This window comes from Rattus rattus, chromosome 7 (assembly GCF_011064425.1).
Source record: "Rattus rattus isolate New Zealand chromosome 7, Rrattus_CSIRO_v1, whole genome shotgun sequence".
NCBI classification, from domain to species: Eukaryota; Metazoa; Chordata; class Mammalia; order Rodentia; family Muridae; genus Rattus; species Rattus rattus.
The window spans coordinates 34,908,082-34,914,081 of record NC_046160.1 but is presented as its reverse complement, the minus strand read 5'-3'; the positions used below and the strand labels follow the sequence as shown (position 1 = coordinate 34,914,081).

The 6,000-nt window shown below is 39.5% G+C and overlaps 1 pseudogene; it reads right to left on the bottom strand.

Annotated features, from left to right (window-relative positions):
- Window positions 1–1,731: 1,731 nt before the first annotated feature.
- LOC116906032 overlaps window positions 1,732–6,000 on the bottom strand; it is a 162,159-nt pseudogene continuing 157,890 nt past the window's right edge.

The following is a 6,000-nucleotide window of genomic DNA, read 5'->3' as shown; positions in this document are numbered from 1 at the left end:
TAGTAGAACTACTGGAAGTTTAGTTGTCCTTAAATTACCAAGGAGGAGCAACCCTTGCAGTAACTGAATCAACAGGCTGCTCCATCCTAGGCAGTACAATCCATTTGGACCATGACTGCCTTCCTTTCAGAAAAGATTTTTTACCACTTGCTTTTGAGAAAGATGAAGGCCATGGGAGGAAAATGTCATAATCAGTGATAATAACTTTGATGCCAGGTTTTGGTTTAAAGGAGAGTCATTTCGTCTTCTCTGCTGTTGAGTATGGTATTCATCCATCGGTGACCATTACCTCTATCAGACAGTGCAGCTCCACTGTCAAATCTGGGCGATGACTTTTCCAGAAGGTGGTGAGGAAGCAGGAGTCAGGATGCTCTTTTAGCACAAATAAAAGAAAATCCCCATGAAAGTGGCCCATAATTGAAATGATTACTTAATATGACTCATTGGAACAATTTCTGAAGCAGTTCATGCCCTGGTTAGTGAGGTATGGCAGAAAAAGCACACTTAGCAACTTTTATGCCGTTGCTTTTGCCATTCCCTCCATGTTCTTCTCAGTGACCCTTATTTCACAGTAGAGAGGAGGCTACAGTAACTCTTGGTATATAGCGAGACCTAACATCCAATTCAAGATGGAAGGAAAGAAAATAGGAAGAGAGAGGAAGGAGAAAGGGGCGAAGGGTCTCGTTTACATCAATAAATACACGAATGAAGGAAGATAAATAAAGCAAGGTGAAAGAAACAACAAAACAGGCCAAACAAAGATTGCTACATCATTCATGGATAAAAGCAAAGGGGCGGTTTAAGAACTTGGCTCAATTCCAATTCACTGTAGTCATGACAACACGTTACAAATAAAAGGAGTTCATGCATGCCTCAGGAGAAGGCAATCTTTGCAATGATCACATGGGCCTGCTCCATAACTTGTATCATGCTCACTATGAAAGCTGTTGTATTTAGAGGGAAAAGGTAAGCAAAAATGAGTGCTCTTTGGACTTCAAATACTTAGATATGAAAGAGTACATTGTAAGATATACCCATACACCCAAGCAGAGAATTAATATATATTTTTCCAAATCTGAGAATTAATTACAAATTATTCATGTGATAAGAGACAACAGGTATATGTAAAAAAAAAGACACAAAATACTTGAGAGTAATATCAGCAATTTTATTTCATTTATTTTTCCTAGTTACAGTTTTGATATATTTTTTCAGTATCCATAATTAATTTGTATTTATGCATGCAAATGTTGCTATTTTTTCACATAGGGTTGTTTTTATTTCCACATCCAACCTGCCCAGAGGCCCTGCCACCATCTACACAGGTGTGAGGTGCTGGGGAGCCTCCAAAGCTTCAGGACATGTAAGTGGTGGGTGTGCAGACTAGACCACAGGAACGGCAAGTCCTTGAACAGAAACCCCACTGAGCTGCAAGTGGAGGCTCTGGAAACCCCATGGGCAGCAACAGGAATTAAAAGGGCCTTCAGGAGCACTGCAGTGAGTCTCAGTGCAGATATGACTGATAAAATCCCAAACAGGGCAGTGTGAGAGCAGAGATGAATGTCCCCTCATTGGACCTGGGGCTGAAGACACAGAGCTCTGTCAGGATGAAGGAACCCTGGTTGCACTCACATCCAGAGCAAGGAAGCACAAATGGGAACTGAGCCCAAGGCTCTCTATCAAGAGTAGCCTTGGATCCTGGGCACAGCACAGTGACATAGAGTACTGAGATCACTCCTGACCTCCCAGAAGAATGACCTCTTCAGTGACAAAAATCTCGATGATCTCTTCTTCCCAGTCATCCACATTGCTGTCCAGCTTGTCAGCATTCAGCTCTCCCCATTGCTACAGATACTTGCTCTTCTGCTTCATATAGAGTTCCTGGGACTTTTTTTGGTATTGCTGAAAGTCCCCAATCATGGACCACCTTCTTTCTACAGTCCCTTTGAAGTTTTGGACTGGCTCAAGTGATCCTTTTGCTCAAAGATCTTAGAATATTTCTTCAAATCTTTTTAAGTTGCTTTATCTTATCCTGGCTGAGGATCATTGCCGGCCTTGTTCTCCAAAGCAGCTGGCAAAAACGGTTCTTGTTGTTTTTCTGGAGAAAGCAATCTTGAAAGGACCACAACCAATAAGTATTGTCCACCTTATGGCTCCTCCATGACACTATGTAGTGCTCGGTTGGGTCCCACTCAATATCAGAGGCCATGTAGTGCTCTTCAATGTTCATGACAATGCAATCTGAGGTGTCAACAAACACTGAGGCATGGCTCTTGCTCTTCACCCAGACTAGCACTATGAAAGCCCCTGGGTACTCCAGAAGATGGTGCTTGTTTGCTGCTTGACAAACATCTTGATGAGTTTGATCTTCTCCTTCATATAGTAGAAGGAGACAGATATCTGCAGGGCCTCACCATGAAGTACAGCAAACTTACTGTACTTGGGTTCCCAGGCAAAGGCCCTAAGATGAAAGAAACCATAAGAACATCAACAGGTGCCTGCTTCTCCCTCATCCAGAAGATTTCAAAAGTTGTCACAACACCCAGTGTGCCTTTCAGAGTTCTGTTCACTTTTAGAAACAGGTAATCTCCATGTTTCTGCCAGTGCAACTTGTCAACCACATTGAACAAATTCCTCACTCGGATCTCCTGTCTAGTGGGGATCCGCATAAGGGTCACCCTGGCTGGAATATCTTTGTCTTTCAGCACCCAAAAGGCAAAGATGTTACCACCCAGAGATTAAGAAAAGTTTTTATTCCAGAGATCTTCAAGCTCTTCTTGTCTAAAAGACCCATAGAAGGTGTTTCATAGATGCTAAAAGTTTCTAGGGTCATCCTGCAAAGAATTTATTATCATGACTCCACTTGAAGATGGCCCACGCTTCTTCTCACCAGACTTGGCCACTCTACTTCCAACTCCCACAGATATTGCTATTTTTACAATCATTTGGGAGAAAATCTTTACCAGCTACACTTCATACAAAAAGTGCAATGTTCTAGTGAGGATCTATTCATCTGAGAACATTATTTATTAATGAGAAGGTCTTAAATGTAGGGAAGGAATCAGCCAAGCAGAATGTCTTGTCTTCAATTCAATATGGAAAATGACATGGAAGCCTGTAGTTAGGTACGGTTACACAACTTGAATTTCTATAGAGTATCTTATGTCTGTATACTTTCAGACTACAATATGTAAAATTTGGAAACTAACATCCAGTGCCCAGCCCACCATGGCCTCTGCTCTCATCTGGCCTCAGAGCAACTTATCTTTGGTCTCTTGTGATAGATCTTCAGGTTCTTTGTGACCACTCGGATCTGAAGTGTCAATGTAATTACTGTTGGAGACTCATTCCTCTTTTTTGCCCTTTCCTTATTACATATAACTGGGAAGGAATGGCCCTACCTAATACCATGTTATTAAATTCAGACCAAACATGGTTACTACTCCATTTACATGACCAACCTGGTAATTGGTTTTAGCAATTCAGACATTAAAAACGTGTGTGTGTGTGTGTGTGTGTGTGTGTGTGTGTGTGTGTGTGCGCGCGCGCGCGCGCACGAGGGTGGTTGTGTATGTGCGTGCATGTGTCTCTGCATCTTTATGTGTGTACACATTGTATATGTATGTGTTGCTGTGTTTAGGGTATGTGTACCACAGCATATATGAGGAAGTCCTTGGGTATTGGTCCTCACCTTTTATTTTATTTGATAGACTGTCTCTTATTCACTGTTGTTTATGCTTCCAATGATTCTTCTATCCCTTCCTCTCACCACCATAGGTGTTCTGGGATTACACATATGTGCTACCACCAGGAACATTATGTGGGTTCTTAGAACCAGACCTCAGGTTCTGCTCTCCTGCTTGTATAGCAAGTACTTTACTCACTAAACTATCTCCCATCCATACTCTAGATGTCATCTCCATCTACCTAACCATGAATATAAACAACTTTTGAGAATCAGTGATGATTTTGCCCAAGATCAGAGAGTTCCCTGTCTGATTCCCTTGCACCTTTCTCTTTCTTATTTCATTTCTTTATATATTCTATGATCTTTAACATTAAAGATCCAAATCAAACCCAATGTTCACATCTTTTAACTGCTTTACCCACATTTCCAGAGGAGCGTCTTATATAGAAATAAGTGCTCGAAAAGTGTTTCTTACTTTTATATGTGTTGACTAGCAAAAGAGCTATGTGTTCTACTGAGGGGCCCCAAGTTCCATTTTATTTAATACTTATCTCAGAAAAACTCAAACAGCTACTGCTTGCAGGTTTTTCTAAGTATAAAATTATAGATGAATTTAGTATTCAAGTCACTACGTATTTTGAGAGGTGAAATAACTAAACATTGTTGGTAGTCTTTTAAGAGTTACAAAAATTCCATTTATCATCACAGTTCTTGATGACCTAGACTGGAGTCTATCTTTCTCTTCTAGATCTAGGAGATGTCACAACAGATGATTCTTGAAGTGTACAAATAAACGTGGTCACTCTAAGCTACTTCATGTGAAAGCCCCTTGAGGCAGTACAAGTAGTCTTTCCATTCTGTCCGTATGTATTCCAAAGGGTGCAAAATAACTGACTTGGGACTATTATTAATTTGGAATGGAAAACTGTCATTGTATCACTCCACCTTGACACATAGAATATCATAGCATCCCTAGGATCAATTTCTTCATCAATAAATGATAACGGAACCTATATCTCATAGGATTTCAATAAAATTTGTCATATAAATTGTATAAGTTATCTAGAAGCCCTAAAGATGACCTTTATTTGAAGGTAGCAGAGCATTGACAATTCTTGCAAAGGCAATAAATGTATGCAGTCATTTCTACATGGGTGAAGGACATGCTTTGTGTTCAGAACGTTGATGAAAAGCATGAAGTCATTTCTATGTAAGTGAAAGAAATAGTTCATGTTCAGTGCAACTTTTATCCTGATACATTGCTATTTATAAAATGGCAAAAGATAGGGTATCAAAAAGCTTTAATGGGAAGAGAAACTTGCTAGGGAAGCATGAGGATATCAATGAGAACCACAGTCCTTCCCTAAAGTGGCAGGGATAGATGGATTTATTGAGGTCAATGGCTAGCCAGCATAGCTGAAACAGGGAATTCCAGGTTCAGTGAAGAGGCTTTGTATCAAAATATAATAAAATGAAATAAGATGCTATCCTTGTCCAGGTCTTCTTTAATGTAACTTTTCTAACTTATTTTAGGAGGCAAAAATCTCATAGCAAATGCCCTGTTCCTCTGGCTCTTACAATATTTCCTCCCCTGTGAGCCCTTTCCACTATGAACCTGTGTGTGTGTGTGTGTGTGTGTGTGTGTGTGAAAAAAAAACAAAAAAATAGAGGCCACATATTTAAAAGAGAATAAAGATGTCTGAAAAATGGGAAATTTTACAAGTGGGAGAAAAGAAGGGAAATGATGTAATTATATTTGAGTTGCATAAATAAAAATATATACTGAAAACTTAGGATGGACAGTGCTTACAGATGGTTCCACACCCATGTAAGAACAATAATTGGATTCAGTGGATTAAAAGAAAAGAAGAGGGCATAAAGTTGGGGATGACATGGGAAGGAAGAAATGTGGGAGGAGTTGGGAGGAATGGAGATCAATATAGTTTGTACAGGTGTATGAAATACTTAAAGAATAAACAAATAGTAAATAAAGCACATTTACCTTTGCATGCAATGTTTTTTTAAACAAGGTGATAGCAATAGAAAAATACATTTAAGCCTACTATCCTGGCTACCATATGCATATAAATGTGAACATATATCAAAGAAGCTCATACACAGACACCAAACACAAATACAGACACACAGAGACACACAGACACACTCACAAACAGACACAACAAGGAAATGACATGAAAAGTTAGTAATCCATTAACACATCATAGCTCTGTTCTGACATAAAAATCAAATAAAGCCATCAAATAAGGTCATTTGCATTAAAGAATATTTACCCCTCAAATTCTCTTCATAAG